The 13,163-nt window shown below is 45.1% G+C and overlaps 1 long non-coding RNA gene and 1 pseudogene across 6 annotated transcripts; one reads left to right on the top strand and one right to left on the bottom strand.

Moving 5' to 3' along the window:
• Positions 1-1,305: 1,305 nt before the first annotated feature.
• LOC306808872 (nucleolar pre-ribosomal-associated protein 1 pseudogene) lies at positions 1,306-4,769 on the top strand (annotated as a pseudogene). The gene is made up of 5 exons (XR_013777841.1): positions 1,306-1,613; positions 2,145-2,360; positions 2,897-3,075; positions 3,701-4,562; positions 4,756-4,769. The product of XR_013777841.1 is annotated as a nucleolar pre-ribosomal-associated protein 1 pseudogene (transcript).
• Positions 4,770-8,330: 3,561 nt separating this feature from the next.
• Positions 8,331-12,828, bottom strand: LOC306808974. Of its 5 annotated transcripts, none has more exons than XR_013776133.1 (5): positions 12,711-12,828; positions 11,782-12,178; positions 10,498-10,609; positions 10,097-10,302; positions 8,331-9,693 (listed from the first exon to the last, which is right to left on the bottom strand). It is a non-coding gene; the product is annotated as an uncharacterized lncRNA (long non-coding RNA). The 5 variants fall into 5 exon arrangements; XR_013776134.1 differs by having other exon boundaries at positions 8,331-9,763; positions 10,097-10,203; XR_013776135.1 differs by having other exon boundaries at positions 8,331-9,571; positions 10,097-10,203.
• Between the last annotated feature and the right edge of the window lie 335 nt (positions 12,829-13,163).

The raw sequence follows: 13,163 nt of genomic DNA, 5'->3' as shown, positions 1-13,163 counted from the left end.
GGAAGGCTCCTTAAAGCTCCTCCAGTTCCACTCCCTGCCGTGAACAGGGACACCTTCCAGTAGCTCGGGGTGCTCCAAGCCCCAGTGTCCAACCTGGATTTGGACACTTCCAGGATTCCAGAAGCAGCCGCAGCCTCTCCTTGCTGGACAGCAGCATTGAAAGGCAGAGGGAAGGTTCAGCTGTGATGCTTGTGTCGCACTTAACATTGTACTGTGTGACAAAGGTGCCTTTAATCTTTTTTTTTTTTTTTTTTTTTTTTTTTATAAATTAAAAGGTTGCCTTGTATTCTTAGAGTGTTGCATTCTACCTCTGTTGTTTTTCCTGGTAGTCTGGATCCTCTGCTTAGTTTTTTTTCTTCATTTATTAGATGTCCTGGATGTGGTGGATGTCCTGATTTAGGGCAGTGATGGCTTTCATGAAGAAATCTTTAAATGAAGACATGATTATCCAAACATTTCCCTTCCCTGCTGTTGTCCCTGCTGCATTAGAAGCTACTGCTTTAGTCTAAAGATGGAACAGGTACAGGTTTTTTGGTATTGTGTAATTCCTACCAGTGGATTGAAAGGGGAATCATTTTTACCCATTTTTAATATTTTTTTTACCGTTTTTTTCCTTTAGCTGTTTTATTGTCTTCCCTGCAAGCAGAAGGGGATGCAGATCCATGGTGTTTCCTCAAGAGAGGCACTGAAGCTCTGTAGGTGCTTCTGCCCTTTTCCCCTGACCCTAAAGAGAAGAGACACTGTCCCTGCATGGACCACCTGGCTTCTGTCACAGTGTTTTTAGGACAGTGAGGTGATCAGGAGAGGAAGGTGGTTTCCGTGGCTGTGGGCAGCTCTTCCTGAGATCAGGGAGAGAGGACTGTGCTGTTAAGTAGGAAATGGATGCATTTTCCAGAGAAAGCTTCTTCAGGAATGAAGCTCTGGTGGCAAATATTGCACAGTTCTACCAGCTCCTTGAGGAAAGTCACAGGGGAGTCACAGGGGCACCAGTTGGGCTTGGAGCAGGATTTGCCAACCCCACAGAACCTCACTAAGTTCTCTGTGGGTATTTGGTGCTCAAGTAGCACCTGGGATGACTGAAAGAAAATTCTGTTTAACTTGTACATGTTACCTGGGGTGTGCCCCCCAGTACAAATCAGTTGTTCTCTGAGGTGGTGCTTGGCAGGGGGCTTTTCCTGTTAAATACAGGCATGCTTGGCACAGCACAGTGAGGATGGATTATTTACTTCAGCAGGAACTAATGTGTGGAGGATTTTTCAGGTTCCTCAGTGGTCAGGAACTCTTGTCTAACACTTCTTGATCTTACTCAGTACTTTTCTGAATGATGCTCTGTGGGCTGCTGCCAAGGCCCAAGGTAAGGAGGGTTGCCCCAGTGTCTGCTCATGTCAATAGCTAAATTTGTTTTTGCTTTTCTAGGAGCACACATAGTGGAGTACCTTGTTGCTGTTTTCACTGAGCTCCTGCACTCTCAGAGAGAATCCTTTGCCCTCTGTTTGACGTTCCAGCTCTATGATAAAGATCTCGAGTCCCTGGAAACTGCTAAGTATCCTCAGCTGTACCAGTTTAACCAGTACTATAAACTCTGGATACCCAAGCAATCTCAGGAACCTGTGGTATGGAATACCTGAAGTCACTGAATTCCTATAAAACCCTCACAATTTATACAGGTCACATTTCCATCAGAAGGAGCATTTCTGTCGAGCTAATTCTGTATTTCTTGTTGATCACGCTGGGACACAGATTTGCTGCAGGGCTTTTCTCTGATGACACAAGAGGTCTCTGTGGTGTTTGGGAGGTGGCTCAGGGCTCAGGGGTGGGTCGTACACAGGCTCCTCACCGGGCACAGCAGAGCCTGCTGCATACAGTGGCCTCAGTTCAGAGTGCCTGGAGTTGCCCCTGGCTGGGTTGGGGATCACAGGCCCCCTGGGCTGGGTTTGGTGTTTTTCTCTAAGGCCAGCAGTGAACACTACAGATTCCCTGGGGGCACTGCTGGATGGCTCTGTTCTAGCAGGACTGCACACTTGTGCTCCTGGAGCTTCGCCCTGGGTTCAGCCCAGAGCTCATCTCAAAACATGGGTAGCTGAGAAGATTTTTGTTTCATATTCATCACTGTTTTTCTCTTATACTTTTTTCACTTTTAACAGTTTAAAAATCATGAGGAGGTAAACGAGGAACCTGCTGTGCCTCTGGATTCTGTATTTGCCACTTTGCTAAAGACAGCTTATGAGAGAGGAAGCAATACCCTACTGGAAGGTGGTGTTCAGACAAAATTGGCTTCCTGGCTCCCACCTGACCAGCTTTTGTTGGGAGTAAAGCACGTGCTGTTGTACCTGAAATCCACAGTGGAGAACTTCAGCAGTGTAAGAGCAATACTGTAGTAATATTGTGGTTATGTTTGGTTTATTTTCATGCAGAAGGTACAAATTACTTAGCTGTTAAAATTTAGGTTCCAGTTCTGTAGCTCTTTTTTCTGTACTTGTCTCTGAGGCTGCACAGCACTGTACAAAACTGCATGTAATTTACAAACAAATGTCAGTTCTCATTATTGAGGAGCTTGGATTTATTTTGCATGGGTCACCTTGCTGATTGGTGTGAGTGCAAATAAACTCGAGATTTTAATTCAGCTCCTGGGTCTCCTGAGAAGCCTTTGCAGAGAGTAACATTCACTGGCCTGTGTACCTCCAAATGTCACAATATAAATGAAATTCTATCACTATTTATTTGGAAACCTGAGACTTCTCCTAGAATCAGGTTTTACATAGGGAAGTGGTTCCTTCCCCCAGAAGAGGCTGTAATCTAAGTAGTTCTTAGTTAAACTCCTATTCCTGTTGTATAATTACCCTTCTGCTCCCATCCTCCTCTTTTCTACACTTCCAAGATGTCTTTATTTTCATAGCTTGGTAAAACTTTGGGTCCTCAGCTTGCTGACCTCTGTGTGGACCTGCTGAGCATCCTGTTGTGCCGGGGCAATCAAATAAAGCTGGAGCAGCAGCAGGAACAGGAAGAGCGTCAGGCTGATGGGATCTCTTTGTGGATGAGGAGCCTCTGATGACAGAAGTGTCTTCAAATGACAAGGTACCAAATCCCTGCACACAGAGGTACCTGCTAGTAAACTTGGATTTGGCTGATTCTCTAGGGAATAGTTTGGCTGATCAGAGAGCTGTTGTTAAGCTCTTGGAGGAGAATTTAGGAATGTAGAGCGTGAGGTTGCTAAACTACTGTCTGGAGATGTGACCCAGCTGCATCACCCACAGTCCCACCCTGAGCTGGAACATGTCAGAAGTCCCAAATGAGATCACCTTTGCAGAAAAAAATGTATTCCCTCAGCTCTGTGTAAAGCCTTATTGAAAATTATGTACCTGAGGAGGGAATTTTTCCTCCTTTCATCTGTTCTGTGAATTTGTGGAGATTAGAGTGTGTAGATGAACCCCAGAATACTCAGTTTTCCTCTGCAGACGAGCTCAGACATGTCCAGAGTGTTCAGTATAACAGCATAAATCCCATAGGATAAATGTTAGGAGAATGATATTCATGTGCTTGTAATTCATTAATATTGTTTATCCTCTGGCCAGCGAGTAGACAATTTCATGTTCAGTGAGTGTAACTGATAAACTGTGGAAAACAGGCAGATGACTGAGTTTATTTTTTACCCTGCACCGTTTTACCCATTCAGTGACACTGTTACCTCTGTGTGTTGCAGACCCTGGAGGATACACTCACCTTGATTTTCAGACATCCTACACTGGAGAGCTGGTTCCTGGCGTTGGAGCTGCGCTCTGTTCCTCAGCCTGGTCTGAACCCTGTCCCTGTGAAGCTCCTGTCAGCTCACCTCAATTCTGGGGTGCTCCAGCTGCTGAAAACAGGCGCCCCCGTCCTGCAGAGCATCACGAGGGATCACAGACACATCTTGTCCAAGTATTTCGAAGCCATCACCAAAAGTGTCCTGGAAGAGCTGCTGACTGTGGGGCAGAACAGAAGCCAGGTCTATCCCAGGAACTGTCACCAGCTGCAGGCTCTGGAGGAGCTGCACATGTACATGACTGCAGCCCAGCTGAAGGAGATCACTTTAACCATGCTGCAACTTCCTGAGAACAGCTTCACTTGTCAGAAATCTGAAAAATCCCCTAAAATTGGGAAACAGTTAAGCTTCTATGGACAAATCTTGGTGCAGCTCCTTGCAGACAGCTACCAAGGACATCCCCAGCAAGGAGAACTTCTGCTGTCCACAGAGCACATTCAGGCTTTGAGGAAATTGATGTCAGCATCGGCCAGAAAAGATTTGGAGCGAGGTTTCCTTCAGGCTCTCCAGAGTGAGCCAGTCCTGGCTCTCGCAGGTGGTGTCGAGGTGCAGGCTCACTGTCTTGCCCAGTGCTCACACACCTCCCTGGCCATTGTGGCCATGCTGATCCAGCACTCCAGGACTCACCTGCTGCAGTTGGAGCTCTGGTGTCTGAGCAGTGCCACTGGGAAGTACCTGAGGAAGCACATGGAGAGCTTTCTTCCGCTCGTTCACGTGTATTTGCAGTGCAGAGACCTGGATGGTTTCAGCCGACCTTCCACAGGTAAAGGCACCATTATATTGCTAATATTTATATATTATATATATTATTATATAAAATATATATTTTATATATTATAATATTAGCATTAATTTAATATACATTATATATATTAATAATTTATATTTTTAATATTTTTGTATTTTATGTATATCTATATCTTGATATATTATATATTTGTATTTTTTAATTTTAGTATTATTTATTTAAAAGCTCTACCTCTAAGTAAATACAAACAAAAAAACCCCTTTATTTTAAATGATACTTAAATATATGTTTCTATTTATATTTTTCATATTTATATCTTTAATATATCTCACCAAGGTAGGGGACAGTCAGGAAGGAGCACTGGCCAGCAGTCAGACATGTGCAGGGCTCCTTTAACACAGGAATATTTACAGATAGAAGCAATTCCCTCCTTTGCATCTCCTTTTTATTTAACCCCCCCAAACTCAATTCCTATCACAAGGAATGTGCAGTCCTGCCTTTTCCCTGCACAGTGTTTGTACAGAGGACCTGGGCCCAGCAGGCACCCGTGAGTCATTGAATAAATCCTGGTTTATATTTCAAAGGTTCTCCTTCTGGCACTGCATGTTTGCAGATCTGGGCTGGCATATTCGACTCCCCTCATGGCCACAGCCAAGAACAATTGATCAGATTTTGCAGAGAATTCCCACTAAAACTCTGGTACAATCAGTGAGCAGAAAATCCTTTGGGGTTTAGCTCCATCTCTCACCTCTTCCAAGTGGAGGAAGATGGCCTTTTGTCACACATCACAGCAGCAGTGATAGATCAGGGCTTCTTTTTTTTTTTTTTTTAATTTAATAAAAGGGGAAAAAATAAACCAGGTCTGATATAAATGTCTCCAAAGCCCATTAAAGCTTTTTAAACCCAAGACAACCATTATGATTCCCAAGTTCAATCTTCTATTCATACTGGTTTTGCTATCATTAAATCAATCAGGTACTTTTAAGAAATAGTAAATCATCATGATTATACCTCTGGCTCCTCGTTATTTACACTTACAGTCCCTTTAGGATGCTCTGCAGCCTTTTTTCCCATACTACACTGGAGAGAGGATGGACATTAATGACACACATATGCACAAACAGTCTTTTTGGTTCTTCAAAAAGTTAAAAAAGCCTGTAATAAAAATGATATAAAGTAATATTGTGTCTCAGACTGTCCAAGAAAAGGGAAAGCAGAGCTTTAATGTCCCACTGAGAGATGTTGAATAAATCTTACCCATGACTTTGCACACACTAATAAAATCTTTTTGTCTAAACAAAAATAAGATTTTTTTGACCAAACAAGTTAGGTCTGTATGAGAACAGCTCAGGAGACTTTCAGGGCTCACAGTGATGATGGCAAAGCACAGAATGTTAGAGATGAAGTGTTAGTTCCCTGAATTAATGCTCTGACGTAGCCAAATCTTTTTACAAAGAGATGTAATAGTTTCTCCTCCTTGTTTCCGAGTTCCCAAGCCATCCTGCAATTCATCACCTGCACTAGTGCAGAACAACCTGGCGTGGGTCAGTAACATATCCAGCTCCTGAGCTCCGAGCCACACGTCCCTGACCTAAACAGAAACCAGGAACACAGAAACAGCTGTGGGAGAAAGATCAGAGAAAAATCAGAAGAGCTATTCTTCTATTTCCACCCAGAAATACCAAGCTAGGCTGTTTGCCTCCAGGACTGTGTTTTAAAATAGTTCCCTAACTCTTTTCCTAGGTGGAAAACATGCAGTGCCTTTGCCCATGCAAAGCCAAGGATCCTGCCCACAAGAAGGAAAAAACCAGTTTCCTGTCACATAAAACAGCTTGAAATCTGACCTGTCAGATGCTGCCATAGACCAGCAGTAGGGATCAGCATCCAGGCTCACAGGGACTTGTTTTTTGCAGACTATTTTCCCTCTTGGAATTACGTTTCTTTCATACTTTTTGTTACATTTCACTCCTTGAAAGGGAAGTTCTGTGTGAATGTCATGCAGAGGTCCAGAATGGCAGTGCTGTTATATTTTTACCAACAGTCCCTTGCTTTGTGTGCTCACAGACTATTCTGGAATTCAGAGGTCAAGCGGGGTTGGCTTTGGATTGACCTTCAACTCTGGCCCCACTTTGTGCAAACACAACTTGTGCCAGGGTGAGTGAACCATTCGCCTCAGCTTTTCCCTCCAAAACATCCCCTCCTTCTTTCCCTGTAGGTGAACTCAGACCCACTCCTCACTTCCACTGGTCACCCCAGTGTCCATTCTGCTGCCCACAGTGACCCCAGGCAGGTCTCTTTGCCTTTCTGCTGCCCCTCTCCAGCCCGAGGCCGCTCCCCTGCTCACTCTCTCCCGCTCCGGCACAGCTCGGCTCGGCTCTGGCACTCCCCTCAAAATCACAGCTGCAGGGCTATTTCCCGCACTTTAAACACACACAATAAAGGAAGAGGAGTCACTCCCCTCAATTTAAATTTCTTCTGTCCTCATAGCCCCCATTTTTTTCTGAGGGCACCAGGGAGGGAGCGGCAAGGTAAAATTCACAAGGGGAAAGAGACAAGTTCCCACTACACAGCTGCGCTGGCTCACCTGTTCAGCAGTTGCTTCCGCACACAAAGCTTTGTCACTGGGTGTCTCGGTGGCCTCCAGCACCTCCTTGTAGCGACGCTTGGAAAAACAGACCTGGGGAGGGAAATCTGGGGGAGGAAAAAGTGGAAAAAAAACCGGCCAAAACAAAAAAAGGCCAAAAACAAGGGAAAAAAAACCAAAGAAACCACACAACCCCAAAAGCACCCGCAAAAACCCCCAACCCCCCCCAAAAACCAAAACCTCTCAAAAACCCAACTCACCCAAGACCCTCAAAAAAATACCCAAAAATTCCCCCAAAAACCCTCATTAAAAACCCCAAAAACCTCTCAAAATCCAATAAACCTAAAAAAACCCTAAAAGCTTTTTAAAATCCCTAAAAATACCCTAAAGCAACTTTAAAAACCCTGCAAAGCACCGCAAAACCCCTTTAAAAACAGCAAAAAACCCAAACTAAAAAAACAGCCGAAAGTCCCAAAATTCCACTGTATAACCCCCCACAAAACCCATCAAAATCCCCGAAAAACCCCAAAACAAAATTAAAAATCCCTCAAAGCCCGCCTCAAAAATAAAAAATAAAAAAATCCTCTAAAAGTTCCAGAAAAACTAAAAAACAAAAAAACAACAAAATAAAACCCCAAAACACTTATAAAAATCCCTAAAAAATACCCTAAAACAACTTTAAAGACCCGCTTAAAAAAACGACAAAAGCTCTTTAAAAACCCCTAAAAAACCTCAAAAAGCCCCAAAATTCCCATTTAAAACTCTCCCCAGAAAACCTTTTAAAACCCCCCCAAAAAACATAAACCCCCTTTAAAAACTCTAAAATTCCTCCAAAAAACTAATGTAAAAATCCCTTAAAAAAACCCAAAACACCCATTTAATATCCCTTAAAAGAAAAAAAGAAAAAAAAAGCCCAAAAATTCCGGAAAAAAAAAAAATATAAAACCCCCCTTAAAATAACCCCCAAACACCTTTAAAAAGCGGAGGGCGGAGCTACGTGACACCCCCATCAGTCCCGTATCCCGGGGGGCGACGTTAGCTCAGGGTCCATTCCTAATGCCTGAGCAGGCATCACCAATCGAGCCCGGAGCAAGAGGCATGAGCAGCCAAGCCCAGAGCAATCAATCAGCAGACATTACCCTTCTTTCTAGCTGATCCCCTAGAGGCCCTTAGCAAAGGCTGGGGTTAATATAGTTGGTTAACATAATATGGGGTTAATATAATTGGGCCCGCCTATCATTCCCACAAAAAGGAAGAGCAAATCCCACAAGGTATAAAAGGCCTCAGAGGAGCTGCAGCTCCTCTGACTTAAGTTCAAGGTGAGTAAATTGAAGATGAGAAAGGTGATTATTTCTTCAATATAGAAGAAAGCACTTCAGGGACATGACAATGCTTTCTTTTTTGCTACAACTACTTTCAGCAAAAGGGCAGAGATCTGGTCAGAAGTAAAACTTTATGTTTCAGAAGCACAGCTATATAAGCTGTATAATTTATTAAGTTGCATAATTACTCCTTAGTGACTGCTGAGTGGAACCACACTCCATGTGTGGCTAAGTAGGGTGGAGAAGAATAGCAATGAGATGAATGGTATAAGTCTCACTGGGACCTCTATTTAGGGCTATCTACATTATAAATAAAACTGGGAAAAATAATAGATTCCAGGGGGGTGTTAGGGTTACATATGTGCCAGGTTCTCTCTCATCTGAATGGTACCAGGGCACAGGTAGAACTGCCCTGAAATGCAAGTTTAAACCCTTAAAATGCTGAAAAGGGAAGATCTTCCTTGAAGTGAACCTCTTGAAAAGAGGAAATGGGGCAGTTACCTCCACTTCCACTGATACAATGGCAAATTTTGATGTAATCCCCTAAAATTTTGGGAAAAGAGGGGTTTTCCTCACTTTAAATCTCCCCAATAATGGAAAAAGGGGGATTTTGTTTCCCCTCAAACCCTTAAAAAGGAGGGACAACTGGGGTTCCCCCTCAATTTAAGCTGTATGAGCTATCCTTAATTCAAACCCATAAAAGAGCATTATCAAGGTTCTCCTCTTCTATTTGATCTGGAAAAGAATGGAAAATAGGGATTCCATGACATCATGGAAAAAACAGGGCTTTCTTCAATTGATACCATTTAAATCACAGGGGAAGGAGATGAAAACCCTAACCTTTCCACTTCCATGGAAAAATGCCTTTCTACTTCCTTCCCTCCTGCGTCCAGCTACATCAGTCTGACAAAAGGTACTAGTACTATTTCCAGTGAAGCTTGCCTCACGTGTCCTGTTGGTCTGTAACAGCTGCAACAAAATATGCCTTCCTTGAAGTATTTTAGCACTTACTGAGCAATTCTTTGTTTCGGCACTTCTGGGCCAGGGCCTGCAGCTCCTCCTGCAGCTGCAGGTCTTTGTTGACAAGGCTCCACTTGTGCAGCAGCAGCAGCAGGTCCCTGCTGGACAGGATGCTGTCATTGGATGTGAAACGCCTCATCTCCCTAAAAGCCTCAACAACAACAGCACAGAGCTGAGGATGATGAAGAACTCTGTCAGCTTGGTCAGATCTAGAATAGTCCTGACAAAAGAAAACACAGGTGTCATGGATTTTCCTGCATGCTAATTAACATCCATCAGGAACAGTCAATCTGCAACCCAAATATGCAGTAGAAATGGAATTTTGGAAGTTGCTGTTCCTAAAATACTTCAGTTGAACTCAATGTTACTAGTCTAAACTCAAAGATTAATGTAGGCTAGTTGGGGCAGAATATTCTGATTATTGTGCTCACAGAGCATACACAGCACAATTTGTTGTGTGTTAGTATTCAGAAAATAACAAAAGCCCCACAGAAATCACATTTTTAATTCCAATATGAAAAAAAGAAAGATGCCTCTAATTAACCACTACAGAAGAATGAGAAGAATGGCTTTTTTCTGTACATTTCTGAAGAATTACTGGATGCCTAAAATGAAACTCTTACTTCAAAATCAAAACTGTAGAAAAGCTGGAAAAAATCTGGTATTTTCCTCAGGTCTAAATACTGGTGCAACAGAAGGAATTGGTTTACCTTTATGTACATGTGCTCCTCTGTGAAGAGGAAAAGCTGGCACTGTGGAAGAAGACAATGTTCCCAATCCACAACTACGGACAGCAATAAATGGAAGCTGCACTGCACAGAGTTCCAAGCTGGGAGAACAGCCCAGGAACTGCAGAAGGCCTTTGCTCTGAGGCTCATTACATTGCTGGCCATCCCTCCCCTTCTCTTCCCCAGAATTAAAAGCTCAGTCAAGAGTGCATGAGCACAGAGCAGCTGAGGACATCAACACTGCCCAGGGCTCCGTTTTCTACCCCAGCAGTGGCACACACAGGAAGTTCCTGTACCTGGCTTCAGCATCTGCTGTGCCACATGAGCAATATAGAGGGTCAGGGAGAAGGTGAACCTGAGGTTTGGCTGCCTGATTCCATTCTGCACAGCATCCAAGAGATACAGCAACTGCAAGAGTCCAGGGAGAGAAGCCTGAGCCACAGCCCAAATGAACACAACAGGAGCATGAACGCATCAATCAGCTTCTGGGACATTTTACAGGCCATAGAGGTCAAATATCAATTCCATCAGCATTTCCATTCCTACAAACAAAATTCCCAAGAATTTCTAAAACACATTTCCCACTTTTTCTGTCCATAGATTGTAACAGGAGGAAGCACAAAGCAGCAGATGAGAAACAAGGGGAGAGAGCAATGGCAAAAAGCTTCTTTTAGCTGTCTCACCACACACACATAGGTGGATGAGCAAGGCAACATCCCTCCCACACAGGTCCATGACCTATAAGGTCTCACCTGCCAAACTGGCAATGGAGCTGAGCCTTACCTGGCTCTTCTCTTGAAAGCGAGCCCCTTCCAGATGGGAATGGAAAGAAGCCAGGACAAAATATGCAGCCGCTCTTATGTTGGGGTCATGGCTGCTCAGGGCAGCCACTGTGAGACCCAGGGCAAGGAAATAGCCTCATGTGATCCCAGGGGAAGGAAAGGCTGGATGTAGGGGAAGTCTCATTGTGGAAAGACTGTCCAGGCCTGGCACAGCTACCCAGGGCAGTGGTGGATGTCCCATCCCTGGAGGGATCGAAAGCCGTGCGGACATGGCATCAGGGACAAGGAACAGCGGTGGCCTTGGCACTGGGCACTGTGATCTCAGAAGGCTCCTCCCACCTGAAGGTTGCCCAGGATGCCAGGAGTCAGCAGCCCTTTCTCTTGGATTTCCTGCTCACAGACATTTTAAGCCTGCTTTGCTTCACAGGTGCTTTTCTGCCAAGGGCATTCCCATCATTTCTGTTCCTAATTCAATGTTTGGAAAGCTGAGTTTGATGAGAATTGGTTCATATTTTGATTAGTCTTAACTTGGAGTTTCCCTTGGCACCAAAACTGGGGTAAATTCAAACCTCGAAGGGCCATAAGATACCAGCTAGCCAATCCCCAATTCCCTCAGGTTTGGTTTGTTTAACCTTTTCAGGGTTCATTTATCAAACTTAAGGGTTTGGCAATGTCACGACCAAAACAACAAGAAACCTGTAAAAAAGAAAGTGAACAAAAGCCAGCTAAAAGCAGTCCCTGCTGATGACTCAATTAAACGACTCAGCCAAAAGGAGGCAGGACTGATTCAATACTCACCAACCCATCTGGCCATGGTCAGAGAACTCTGCCCACTGAGGACACAGCAACCAGCAGGAACCTTTCTCCCACTCTCCAGCACAGGCTTCCTCCCGCCTTCAGGGAACTGCAGCCATTTAGGGAACACCAACCTAGTCCTGGGCTGGAAACAAGAGGCACAAGAAATACCGGGAACTCGTTCCAACCTCAGTGCTGTCCAGACCCTGAAGAAAGCACTTCCCACTGCTCCAGGAATTGTCTTCCCTGTCCCTTCCAGCTCTGGAAGGATTCTGTGGGAGCTGCAATTACTGGTGCAGTTCAGAAGCTGCAGATCTCTAAAGCATTCCCTTGGGAACATCAAGCTTCCCTCGAGCATTTGATTTCTTTATCCCAAATACTCTTCTCAATTTCCCACAATCTAGAAATAAAAAAGGGAAAGGAAGGAAGACCAATTAATTCTGACATAAGGAGTGCTGATTATCCCAACACACTTCCAGGTGAAAAAACATTTCTGCCCCTCTAATAAATCCACTTGATACTGTCAGAACTCAATTAGATACTGTATGAAGAATCATAAGGACACAATGCTTGGAATTCTAGTCCCAGTTTGGTTACTTGGTTACTTCAAGGACTTTCCTACCCAGGGAACTTACTGGTCCCCGATTTAAACACCACATTTGATACAAACCGAATAGAAATTTGACTTGGCTGCAGTATTAGAGCTGCTCCGAGCATGCCCGAACTAATTTTTAGCTCCTTATTTCTAAGGGGAAAGAAAATCGAAGAATCGTTTTTCTCCAGTGCAGTTAAAGCACAATTAAAGCACAATTAAACCTAGTGGACGACAATCCACGTGAACAGTCGCTTACGGAAAGGGTCTGCAGAGCAAAAGCCTGGGTGGACAAGGGCACTGGCCTCTGCAGCACTCCCCAAGTCAGACCGCATCCTACCTATTTCGCAGGCGAGTATGAAGAGCGACACAGTCGCTACTAACGAAAACGAACAGGAACCAGCAGCGAGGAAGCGCGGATGGTCGACCCGTGCTCCAGCGCAGCCCCCGGCCCGGCGCTCGGCGCCCCGCGGAGCGGAGCGGAGCCCCGCGTGTGAGCGCGCCCGCAGCCCCGGGCAGCGCCTCCCGGGGCACTGGGCAGGAGGCGGAGAGGCGGGGGGAAGAGGGTGGCGAAGAGGGGGAGAAGGAGGAGGAGGAGGAGGGACGGTGCGCCGCAGCATCCCGCGGCTGCGCGGCGCAGTCCCGGAAGACCTGAGCAGGAAACTCCTTTTTTGGGCCACGGAAGGGCCATAAAAGGCGTGGAGGAAACTCCAAATATGGTCGGCGGGGTTCCGGACGCCGCGGGGGCGGTGCTCGTGTCCAGCCGGGACCGCCCCCGGCGTTGGGGCCTGGC

Source organism: Erithacus rubecula (assembly GCF_903797595.1).
Source record: "Erithacus rubecula genome assembly, chromosome: 16".
Taxonomy (NCBI): domain Eukaryota; kingdom Metazoa; phylum Chordata; class Aves; order Passeriformes; family Muscicapidae; genus Erithacus; species Erithacus rubecula.
The sequence above is the reverse complement of the archived record's forward strand: the minus strand, read 5'-3'. Positions and strand labels throughout refer to the sequence as shown.